The sequence below is a fragment of the Herpailurus yagouaroundi genome, unplaced genomic scaffold, assembly GCF_014898765.1.
Source record: "Herpailurus yagouaroundi ecotype Mexico unplaced genomic scaffold, PumYag 196, whole genome shotgun sequence".
NCBI lineage: Eukaryota > Metazoa > Chordata > Mammalia > Carnivora > Felidae > Herpailurus > Herpailurus yagouaroundi.
The window spans coordinates 15,069,849-15,081,990 of record NW_024412427.1 but is presented as its reverse complement, the minus strand read 5'-3'; the positions used below and the strand labels follow the sequence as shown (position 1 = coordinate 15,081,990).

The 12,142-nt window shown below is 52.0% G+C and overlaps 2 long non-coding RNA genes across 2 annotated transcripts in view; one reads left to right on the top strand and one right to left on the bottom strand.

The window, feature by feature from the left end:
- Positions 1–7,338: 7,338 nt before the first annotated feature.
- LOC121012378 (uncharacterized) lies at positions 7,339–11,245 on the bottom strand. Its single transcript, XR_005782075.1, has 3 exons — positions 10,997–11,245; positions 8,005–8,050; positions 7,339–7,670 (listed from the first exon to the last, which is right to left on the bottom strand). It is a non-coding gene; the product is annotated as an uncharacterized LOC121012378 (long non-coding RNA).
- The window catches only part of LOC121012377 (uncharacterized), a 13,610-nt gene continuing 12,688 nt past the window's right edge, over positions 11,221–12,142 (top strand). The window contains exon 1 of the long non-coding RNA XR_005782074.1: positions 11,221–11,333. This is a non-coding gene — a long non-coding RNA (uncharacterized LOC121012377). The remainder of the gene's footprint in view (positions 11,334–12,142) is intronic.

Sequence of the window (12,142 nt, the reverse complement as noted above, 5' to 3'; positions counted from 1 at the left end):
CTCTCCAGGGCGTGCGGGGAGGAGCCTGCCTTCCACCGTCTCTGCTTAAACATTGCTTGTGGCACATGACACCCATCCGCTGGCATCCACCCGCCAGCCCCGAGAGGACTGGTGGGCTTCCCCCGTTACTGGGAAGGGGGTCGGGCGCTTGTAGAGAGAGGCTCTGCAGCCTCTTGCTCCCACAAGAACATGCCTCTTGCCCGGATACAACTGGGCAGCAGCAGGGGTGCCTGAGTGTGAGGTCAGGTCTGGATGCACAGAGCCCTTCAGGTGAAAATACTTCCCTGCACTCCTTTCACTCAGACGCTGGGAGATTCCAGCTCCCCGGGCCTTGGCCAGTTGAGATTCTAGCGATGCCTCTCTGTCCCAGCCCTTCTCCCTCGTCTGGACTGTCGCCCTGATGTTCTCGGCTGCGCTGCCGTTGCCTTGGTCGCTCCACGTGCAGAGATCTGTACCTGGGAGATCAGGTGTTCTCTCACTGGGAAACGGCTCACACCGGCCCACACGAGTGCAGGGTTAGGGCGCCTTGGCCCGGAAGAGGAACAGAATCAAAATGTCACCGAGCTATCCATCCACTAGTGGTGAAGGGGCAAATCAGGTGGTGAAGAAAGGGCGAGCTGCCCGTGCTACAAGCCCCTTTTACGGTGTTAGCCTTTGTAGGAGGCTCCCGCTGAGTCCGTTTTGAGGGGGAGAGCAGTGTCCGTGGCCTTGGTGTGCCGGTCCCGTCCACAGTTCTCTGCCCTGCTGACTTCCGACAGGCAGCAACTCAGGGAGTAGTTCCCCCGTGAAGACCCCCTCCCGTAAGCGTGCTTCCTGTGCGAAGCTGGGAGAGGAGGTCGCCAGGGTCTTCAGATGGAAGTCTTTCCACCTCCCTATCAGAGGAACCACAGACAGGATCGCCACTGTCTCAAAGTCTCCCGGTCTTGAAACCTAATGTGCCTCAGCCCTCTTCCCAGGCGCTCATCACCACACACTTTTCTCTTCCCGCTTTACGCCTGCGGCGAGCAAAGAACACGACACCCAGCCAGGGCTAGCGAAGGGCTTGGCGTTCCACCCCGTGCCCACCCCAGGAAAGGGACGTGGCTTGGTGTTCCCCATCCCACACTGGCGGAGGGGGGCCTGCCGGGACAGCAACATCCATAGCGTGTCCGGCAGACGGAGGTGACCGTGGAAACTAAGTGCGGGTCTGGAAAAACTAAATTGTCGTCCCCCTGCCTGTTAAAGACCAGAATGAGGATAGTGGAGTTTGGTAGCTTCTAATGGGTTGCTCTGAAGAAGTGTAGTCCCAGTAGTGTAATAACTACTGCAAAATCTAAAGCCCAAGTCACATAGCTGGTAAGTGGTAAGGTGCCGTCTGCTTCTAAGGCTCGTGCTCTTAACCACCCTGCCCTCTACATACACTCCCTCCCCCAGTCCCTGGCCCTGCACGCATACACTCTGCTTACGTTAATTCTGCTTGCATCAATGAGCACACACCCAAAGAGATCATCAAAACACCACTTAGAACCTGCATCATCTAGAAGAGTTTACAAAGGGCTCTTGGGATTCCCAACCAGCCCTGGGAAGTGGGTGAGGAAGCTGACATAGTTGTAATTGTTGCAGCCACCCCAGTTCAGACAGACTGGGTGTCTGGCCCAAGGTCAGAGGGACTATGGCCACCGAGCCAGGGATCACCCTGGTCCAGATCCAGGCCGGGCAAAGATGTTTTTAGCCCTAGTTTTCTGTTTTGGGTGGCTCAGGTGGAAAGGTCCAGTCACCCAGATAGGCTTTCACAGGTTTAAAAACAAATAACCACTGGTTCTGGGGGGTCTGAATGCAGGGCAGTCTTTCTCAACTAGACATTCCGTTCATCTATGGGAGTATTTTGAGTCCTTGCCAAAGTTGGTTGGTTGGTAAGGGAACCTCCTGTCATTACACGGGCCAAGGACGTATCGCAAAGCATGGGATGTGTCCTGATGGAACGATGTTTAAAATTCAGCACCGAGTGATGGGGCACCTGGGTGGCTCATTCAGTTAAGCGTCTGACTTTGGTTTTGGCTCAGGTCGTGAGCTCACGGTTCGTGAGTTCAAGCCCACATCGGGCTCCATGCTGACCATACGGAGCCTGATGGGGATTCTCTCTCTCCCTCTCTCTCTCTCTCTCTCTCTCTCTCTCTCTCTGCCCCTCCCCCCTCAAAAATAAATAAAACTTAAAAACTACCTAAAATAAATAAAATTCAACACCAAACGAAAAACATTAGTTAACTGGGCTGATGATGCCTCCTCACCGAGTTCAGCTTAAAAGCGAGCATGTGGGCCAGAGGCCGGGCGCAGCTCTACGCCTTTGGGTGGCATTGACAAAGTGCCCTCCAGGGACTCCTTAAGGTTGACCTGGAGCTCACGGAGGGAAGTAGCTGGTGCAGAAAGGTGGGTTCGCTGCTCCCCGCCCTCTGCCCTAGCCAGCAGCATGTTCAGAGGGGACTGTTCCAGGACTGCCTCCCAGGGCCAAAGACAAGGTCTTCCTTCTTTAAGTGGGTTCTGCTCCTGTTCACGGGTGGTAGCTGTGCCCCGCCCCCCCCTTTCCGGGTCCAGTCTTCTCAGGCCAGGACAGGGAAGCAGAGCAGAAACCTTACGCTGTGGACTTCGAGTGTCCCACCCGGTCACCGGCTGAGCAGCTCGTGCGTCTGTGACTTCTCTCTCCGCGGCCCTGAGCCTCACCCCACGTCCCGTTCATCAGCAAGTCCTCTGGGCTCAGCTACACACGCGTCCCAGATCAGGCCGCTTGTCCTCCCCTTGCAGTGCCCCAGCCCAGGCGCTGTCATCTCTGCCGGTGACAACTGCCCTTACCCCACTGATGCCCTGCTGCTGCCGTTGCCCGGCAGTCTGCTCACATACAGGCGCCACACCTGTCACTTCTTTCCTTTAAAGCTCTCAGGTGCTCCCCCCCCCCCCCCCCCCCGCCGCCCCAATCTCTGGAAACTGCTCATTGAGGCCTGAAGAGTTCTGCAGGGCTGGCCCCTCGCGATCCCCTTGTCCTGCCTTATTTTTCTTCTTATCCTGCCTCTGGTGCATTGTATGTTCTATGTGTCTGTTCACTCTTGTCCCCTGAGCACCTGCCATGGTGCCTGATGCATAGCAGGTCCCCCACAAATAACTGGTTGGATGAACCTGCGAAACAAAGATAAGACCTCCCGGTCTAAAGGATGACAGGATGACTACCAACCGTGCTGCTCGGCAAGGCCCCATGGAGTAGGTGCTCCAGTAACTGCGGTCCCTCCCTTCCCCCCAAAGCAGGTGCTCGTTCAGCCACAGGGGGGCATCGTTGCAAAGGGCACCTGTTGCTTCCAGCAAAATCACTTAAAAAGGTGGAGCTGAAGACAGCCGCGTTTGTAGGTGGGGGTGGGGGCGGTGGCAGGGTGTGAAGGGAATGCCCTCTAGCACTTTCTCTGCCCTGCCTGAGCTGGACTAGGGAGTTTAGCAAGGGCCAGTTACCCTCTATATTGAGCACCTCAGGCCTTCAATGTCAAGACCAGGTCTTTAGTTACGAGTGATGATAATAGCTGCATCCATTATTTGAGCAATATCTTTGTGCCAGGCCCTGTATGTACCTTACCTCATGTAGTCTGACAACGACCCAAAGGTACTATGGTTAGCTCATTTTATGAGAGTCTCAGCATGGTAAAGGAACTAACCTCAAGTCCCACCGCCCACACTGATGAAAAGGCAGAACCAAGATTTGAATCCCCAACTGTCTGACCACCAAACTACTGTGGAGAAGGCAGGCCCAAGGACAGAGGCAGGGGGGAATGACTAGGGCAGAGGGGAAATCAGGGAGGGCTTCTTAGAAGAGGGCACCCTTGGGGCGCCTGGGTGGCCCAGTCGGTTAAGCGGCCGACTTCGGCTCAGGTCGCGATCTCACGGTCCGTGGGTTCGAGCCCCGCGTCGGGCTCTGTGCTGACAGCTCAGAGCCTGGAGCCTGTTTCAGATTCTGTGTCTCCCTCTCCCTGACCCTCCCCTGTCATGCTTTGTCTCTCTCTGTCTCAAAAATAAATAAACGTTAACAAAAAAAAAAAAAAATTAAAAAAAAAGAAGAGGGCACCCTTGAGCTGGGTTGTGAAAGGTGATCAAGGGTTGGTTCTTTGACAAAGAAGAACAAAGGCTTTCCTTCCTTAAGAGACAACCCCGGAGGATGTGTGGTGTTGGGCAGGCAGATGGGGCTGACTCTGAGAGGGAGCCAGTACCAGGGACAGCATCTGGTCCCCTACTGAGGAGTGAGAGTAAGTCCCACCCCCACCGCCCCCCCCCCCGCCCCCGTCAGACTTGTGAGATGGGAACAAACTGATGAAACCAAGAACGGACCACAGCGGCGAGGGTCCAAGCCCTTCCTCCTCGACTGGCCTCTCTCTGCTCCACGGTTTTCTCATTTGTAAAGTGTGTTCTCCGCAGAGTTCAAGGAATCAACATACCTAATGCTCTCAGGCCAGTGACCTGAATTGTCAGGACCAGTCTCCCTAACCTCTGAGTTCCTGTGTCCCCAGATCAGCCAGTACCATTGGTTTTGACCAACATGCTTGCACCTCCAGGGCAGATGGGGACATCCAAACTCCCCACCAGTGATAGGGTTTGTCAGATTTCAGACTGACAAGGTGGTGGGTCAGCTCCGGTGACCCTTGTACCCTCTCTCTCTGGGCCCAGGGTATGTCCTTTTCAGCCAAGAACCTGAAAGTCGAGGTCCCAATCGGCTGAGCCCCAGAAGGCTCTTACCAGGTGAGCTATCACTGATCCCTCGATCCCAAGATGAGACAGCTTTCCCTCCAGACAGGCCAGACAGGTCCCCAAATCCCAAGTGGTGGCCAGAATTCGAGAGAGACTTTGAAGTCTGAGCACTCTCAGCTCACCAGCCAGATGACAAGAGATCTGAAGTGGAGGGGGGAGGGGGGGAGCCCCTGGGGACAAGAGTTATCACAAAGGCCCAACAATTATCTAAACCAAGTTCTTGAAGCCCCAAGGGCTCAGGTAGAAGTAAGCAAGAGACAGTTTTCCCACGGCCCTGAGCTAGACCTGATTTGAATTTCACCCCACCCTTTCCTGGCTGTGTGTCCTTGGACCAGCTTCTCCCCTCTCTGACCCTTAATGCCCTCATTTCTTTTTTTTAATCTTTATTTATTTTTGAGAGAGAGACAGAGTGCGAGCAGGGGAGGAACAGAGAGAGAGGGAGACACAGAATCGGAAACAGGCTCCAGCTCTGAGCTGTCAGCACAGAGCCCGACGCGAGGCTCGAACTCACGGACCGCGAGTTCGTGACCTGAGCTGAAGTCGGCCGCTTAACCCACTGAGCCACCCAGGCGCCCTTAATGCCCTCGTTTCTAAAGGAAGAGAGTCATTATAACTTGTTCAGATGGTTACTGTGAGAATTAAGTGAAACAGTCCATAGAGGCTCACACTTGAGCACCCAGTGTTACTTGGTCAGGGGCAGGAAGTAGAGACTATGAACTGAGACCAGTGAGCTTGCTAACAGCCCTCTGTTTTCACCAGGGGCAGCTGGGATCTTGAGCACAAGAAAATGCGTTTTCTAAAATCCAGATCTCTTGAAGATTTAAAACATTTAAACAAGTGAGAGATGTGTAGACCACCGTATCCATTGGCCAGCAAGGGTTGGTAAGCACCTGCTTGGTGCCGGGGCCAAGGGTTCACGGTCGGCCACCAGGTTCCTCCAGGGTCCCATCCCATGTACAGTCTGCAGAGAAGGACAGCAAGGATGGTGGGGGGGGGGGGGGAGAGACCCAGAGAGCCTTCTCCAAGGAGGAGACTTTGGGGCTGAGAACTGGTTGTTGCACAGGAAATCAACCAGGTGGTCAGAGAGTAGGTGAAGAACGTTCTAGGAGGAGGAACAGAAGACAGAAAGGCCAGTTAGCTCAAGAGAGTGTGGTGCACACGTGAATGAGTGAACGGCCTTGAATCGGTCTTTGTAAGACCTTTCCAAATGAATTTAAATGCCCATCAACCCGGATGGTTACGTCGATTATGGATACATTCACATAGCGGACACAGTACAGCCATTTGTAACCACTGAGTTCTCCGGACATGGAAAAGGATGTTCTCTAAGGTACCTGGTAAGTCATTTCGAGGAATAGCGTTTACCACGGGGCAGACACTGTTCTCAGCATTTGATGGGTATTAACTCGTGATCCTTACACCAACCCCATTCGAGAAAAGGAAAAGAGAAACATGCAACATAGGTTACTTGTGCAAAGTCACTCAGCCAGCAGGTGGAGGAAGCAGGATTTGAACTTGGGACTGGATCCAATGTCTGTGCTGGACCATTTCCCCTCCCTCCCTCGGAATGTGCAGTTGGCTTCTGTAGGGGAGGCAAAACTTTACCTCTACCCATCTTAGTTTTCAGCCGGGACTTGAACAAAACTTAGACTAACAAGAGAAAAAACTTTTATTAAGTCATGCAGCACACATTACACGGGGAAACCTAATGAAAAGTAACCCAAAATGGCAGCTTAGAATTCCAGCTTAGATAGCATCTTCAACAAGGAACAATAAATTTGCCAAGAAATGACAAGGCAAAGGGAAATGGCTTAAGGCTTCTGAGGTCAGAAGGCTGTGGAACGGTAAATATATGAGAGGGAATGGAGGAAGGTTTGCAAATTCCTCTAGTGTCATCTCTAGATTTATGTCTGTCTCCAATAAAAGAAGAATTTATACCCTGCCTTTAGGCAGAAAAGAGGGAGCTTTTTTTCCTGGGCTTGCTGCTTCTTAACTGCCTTCAGCTCAAAATACTTTTTAAGTCAAAGAGGCATATTTTGGGCTGACATATTCTGGTTTCCTTCACTTCCACCCATGTAAAATAAAATGGTTAGAAACATGTATTTGATTATATCTACATAGACACCCCCCCCCAATTCCGGAAAAACACACCAGACAGCAATTGTGGGTATGGGGAGATAGGACACCTGGGTGACTGAGGGATGGTGTGGGAGGGGGACTTATCTATATTGCCTTTTCTTTGCTTTTTGCTTTAGAATTTTGTACCATGCACTTTTTTGGGGGTCGGGGGGCAAGTGACAAGGGGCGGGGAGGTTGAGAGAGAGAAGCAGGGCTCACCCAGAGCTCGCGTTTTACCCGAAGCGTGGGGCTTGTGTGACTCGAAATCACAAACTGTGGGGGCGCCCGGCTGGCTCTGTCAGTTAAGCGGCCGACTTCGGCTCAGGTCATGATCTCGCGGTCCGTGAGTTCGAGCCCCGCGTCGGGCTCTGGGCTGACAGCTCGGAGCCTGGAGCCTGTTTTAGATTCTGTGTCTCCCTCTTTCTCTCTCCTCCCCCGCTCGTGCTCTGTCTCTCTCCTCTCAAAAATAAATAAACGTTAAAAAAAATTTAAAAAGGAAAGATATTAACAGTAATTTTTCCTGATTATCCCCGATCATCTGAAACATCTGAACCCACAAGACTTACTGTCCTCCATGATCCACCGTCACCGCCCAAGATAATGACGTCATTTAATGCGGATCCTTCCTGACTTCTTCACTGTGATGACAGTTGCGAGCCATCAGTGAGCGCTTCCTTCCTGCCAAACAATTCCGAGCCCTTCAGACGAAAACTTTCCACAACGGAATTATAACTGTGGCGCTCAAAACAGCCTTGTGAAGTGTGTATCATTTGTTCTCCGTTTTACAGGTGAAGAAACTGAGGCACAGACGGTAAGATGAGTTGTCCTGCCCCCTTATCCCCCCCGCCCTCCCCACACCGGGCTCCTTGCTGTTCCTCAGGCATCGCTGGCATGCTCCCACCTCCCAGCTTTTGCACATGCTTTTCCCTCTGCCTGGAACACGCTTCCAGATCTTTACACAGCCCACCCCACCGCCACACGCGCACACACACACGCGCGCACTGTATGTAGGTCTCTGATCAAATGCCACCTCCTGGAAGGCCTCCCCTGACCCCCACCCCCTTCAACCAGCTTTGTTTTGCTTCATAACCATGTTTACCACCGGCCATAGTCATTCATCCCTTCACTTACGTAGCAAGGCCCTCCAGTGCGCCAGGTACTGTTCTGAGTACTGGGGCTCCAGTGAGGAAAAGACAGACGCAGGTTCCACCCTCACGGAACTGAAGCCCTCGGGGAAACAGAGATTATTCCACTCTGACTCCTAACAGCAGGCCTATATCCCGGCTCCATTTATGAGCCGTGTGGCTTAGTCCCTAACTTTTCTGAGCCTCCGATCTCCTGTCTGTAAAACTGGGCTAATCACAGAGCCCCCACCACGAGGGCTGTTGCAAAAACAAAATGAGGCAGTGGTGCCTGGCTGGCCCAGTGGGTAGCACGTCCGATTCCTCATCCCAGTGTCGTGAGTTTGAGCCCCATGTTGGGTGTAGAGATTAAATTTTTAAAAATGAAATCTGAGGGGCACTTGCGTGGCTCAGTCGGTTAAGTGACCGACTCTTGGAGTTCAGTACAGGTCATGATTTCACGGTTTGTGAGTTCAAGCCCTGCATCGAGCTCCACACCGACAGTGCGGAGCCTGCTTAGGATTCTCTCTCCCGCTCTCTGCACCTCCCCAGGGCATGTGTGCGCGAGTGCTCTCTCTCAAAATAAATAGACTTTTTTTTTAATATAATTCTTTTAATGTTTATTTATTTTTGAGAGAGAGAGAGACAGACTGCGAGCAGGGGAGGGGCAGAGAGAGAGGGAGACACAGAATCCGAAGCAGGCTCCAGGCTCCGAGTCGTCAGCCCAGAGCCCGATGCAGGGCTCGAACTCACGAACCGCGAGATCATCATCTGAGCCGAAGTCGGAGGCTCAACCGACTGAGCCACCCAGGCGCCCCTCAAAATAAATAGACTTTTTGAAAAAAGTTTTAAAAAATGCCATGAGCTAATAAAAAAGCAACTGTTCAGTAATTATTAACAGTTGTCATTAGGGTTGCGATTGTCATCCTTAGGCGCCACAGGGAGATAGAAGTAGTCATTATTTCCGCCCTCAAGGAGGTGGTAGATGGGTCAGGAAGACACATATGGATGACAGCAAGACACCAAGGTTTCCCAGAGCAGGCAGAGAGATCAACGGGGACAGAGAACGCATGAAAGAGAAAGTGTGTGTTGAGCCAGGGCTCAAGGGGGGTGGGATTTGGAGAGATGGGGGCTGGGGAGGGAAGGGTCTCCACACAGGCCTCTCTGCACAGAGGTACGGAGGCGGGACAGAGCACACGGGCCTAAGTGTGCTTCTCCCTTCTTGTCCCCCCTCGGAGAGAGTGCACGCGATGGCTGGGCACCTTCAGCTGCCTCTCCTGCCTGGTGCTGGTTCTGGGACTGAAGGAACAGCCCCGTAAGGGAGCTGGTATGGCAGCTAATAGGTTTAAGAGGGTGGGAGTGGCCTCATGCCCCGGGGGACTGTAGGAGACTGTAGGGGACACCCAGACAAAGAAGAGATGCACCCAGAACTCTCAAGTGAGGCTCAGTCCTACCCTGAACTTGGCCGAACCCTAGAAGGGTGGCAGAGCGGAGGCCAGCCTGGCCAAAGTCACTTTGCCCTGGTGTGGATGGAGCAGCCCAGGTGTGACAATTGTTTTTCTCTCCTGCCCGTCTGCTCTGTCAAGGTCACCGACACCTCCCCACCGCCAACGTCCACTGGCCACTGCTTTGGCCCCTTGTCCTCCCGGCAGCCTCCATATAGCCTCCACCTCAGGGCTTCCAGAGGCCCTGCTCTCACCCACCTGACTTTCCCAGCCTCCTTTGTGGGATCGTCGGTCGATTGGTTGGTTGGTTGGTTGGTTGGTTGGTTGGTTGGTTTTGAGCACTTTCTTACTTCCTATCACTACAAGATGCTCCAGGCTCATGTGGTATATTTCCTACCCCAGTCCTAGAATCGGGTATTTCTTCAAGGAGCCCAGGTTCCTTTCACTGGACTATGGTATTAGAAACCAAGGTCTGGGTGCTAAGTGTGTTCTTGCTCTTTGCGTGTCTTTCTTTTAGGCCCTGGCAGCCAACAGAGCAAAGAAATATATGTGTGTATACTCATCTGTAATATACACATAGCCATAAATATTTCTGCACGTAACCATCTGTATCTATATTAAATTTAACATAGTTCTTACTAACAGCTCTTTTTACTGCTTTTTTATAATGTCTATTTCATTGCTGAGATTATCTATTTTTTCCCTTCATTTCAAGGCAATTTCTAATTGATTGTTGAAGCATTTTTAGGATGGCTGCTTTCAGGAGCGCCTGGGTGGCTTAGGTGGTTGAACGTCCAACTTCAGCTCAGGTCACGATCTCAGGGCTTATGAGTTGGAGCCCCGTGTCGGGCTCTAGGCTAACAGCTCAGAGCCTGGAGCCTGCTTTGGAGTCTGTGTCTCCCTCTCTTTCTGCCCCTCCCCTGCTTGTGCTCTGTCTCTCTCCCTCTCTTTCTCAAAAGTTAATAAACATTAAAAAATATTGTTTTAAATGATGGCTGCTTTCAGACCTTCTCGGATAATTCCAACATCGGATTCATCTCAGTACTAGAGTCAATCGATTTGTTTTTCTCACTCAATTTGCGGTTTTCTGGGTTCTTATTAGGGTGGGTGATTTTAGGCATATCCTTGTCATCTTGTCTATTATGTTTGGGAACCCTGGGTCCTCTTCAAACCCTTTATTTTAGCAGGCAGGCACCCTGTTCAGGTTTACCGTGCAGGTCCTGGACTATTTTGGTGAGCTGTGGTTCCAACGACAGCTTAGTGTTCAGAGCCTTCGCTGTATTATTTTGCTCATTGTGGTTTATCTGGTATCACTGGGTCTTCGGGGGCTAGAAGGGGTTTCCCCAGGCCTCGCTGCCCCGTGTCTCGTGGTAGGGAGGGAAGTGTCAGCCCTGCTGTGGTTGCTTATTCTGCCAAGGCCCTTCCTGGCTGTTCTACCTGCTCACCCCCATGTCTCCCTGGGGGGAAGGGGGGTGCTTCTCCTGAGTGCTTACTGTAAGCAGTGCTGGGCTCACCTGACATTGGCAGGGAGGCTCCCTCCAATCCCGGGCTGCCTACCTGAGCCAGACAGACGGGGGCACGTGGCTGGTTCTACATGGTAGACTGGTCTCCTAAAGCTCTTGTGGCAAATTACCACAGACTTGGTGGCTTAAAACAAACAGAAATTTATTCTCTCAGTTCTAGGGGCCCGGAGTCCAAAATCAGTATCACTGGGGCAAAGTAAGGTGTTGACAGGGCTGTACTCCTTCTGGGGGCTCCAGGGGAGACACTGTTCCCTGACTCTTCCAGCTTCTGGTGTCGGCTGTTCCTCCTTGGTTTGTGGCTGCATCACTCTGGTTTTTAATGCCAGCATCTTGAAATGTGTCAGCTCTGTGGTCACATCACCTTCTTTTCTGTGGGGGGTGGGGATGGGAAAGGGAGGGAGGGAGGGAGAGAGAGAGATCTCCCTCTGCTTCCCTCTCCTATACATGTAATTGCATTTAGGGCCACCCTGATAATCCAGGATAATCTCCCCATCTCAAGATCTTAACTTAATATATCTGTAAAGGCCTTGTATCCATGTAAGGTAGATTTACAGGTCCCAGGGATCTGGCTTCTTTGGGACACCATTTTTTAGGTTACCACCCACAACTGGAGGCAACTTACCCCAAAACTACACCTCAGTTTTCTCTTCTGTAAAAGGGGGTTAATAACAGTGATGTTGAGATGAAGGTTATATAAACCAGTGTATACGGAACAGCTATCACGGCATTTCTTATACTCAGGCCCGCTATCTATTGCCTTGCTAGATGGGAAAAAAGATTCCACCATGGGAGAAGGATGGGGTCACAAAGGATGGGAGGCAGGTGGGTAGAAGGCTTCCCACTGAGGGCACAAATCCCACAAAAGGCAGAGTTAGCTAGAATTAAGGGGAAAGCCGAGCGCCCCGGAGAAGGTCACATCACGAGGTAAAGCCCCACATCTTAGGTGAGGCATACAAGGTTTGCTGATGCTCCCCATACATCTAGATCAGACTGGGTTCGAGCCCCGCATGAGGCTCTGTGCTGACAGCGCAGAGCCTGGAGCCTGCTTCGGATTCTGTGTCTCCCTCCCTCTCTCTCCCTCTCTCTCTCTCTCTCTCTGCCCTTCCCCCACTGGCACTCACTCACTCTTTCTCTCTCAAAAATAAATAAACATTAAAAAAGAAAAAAAATCCTGGACAAA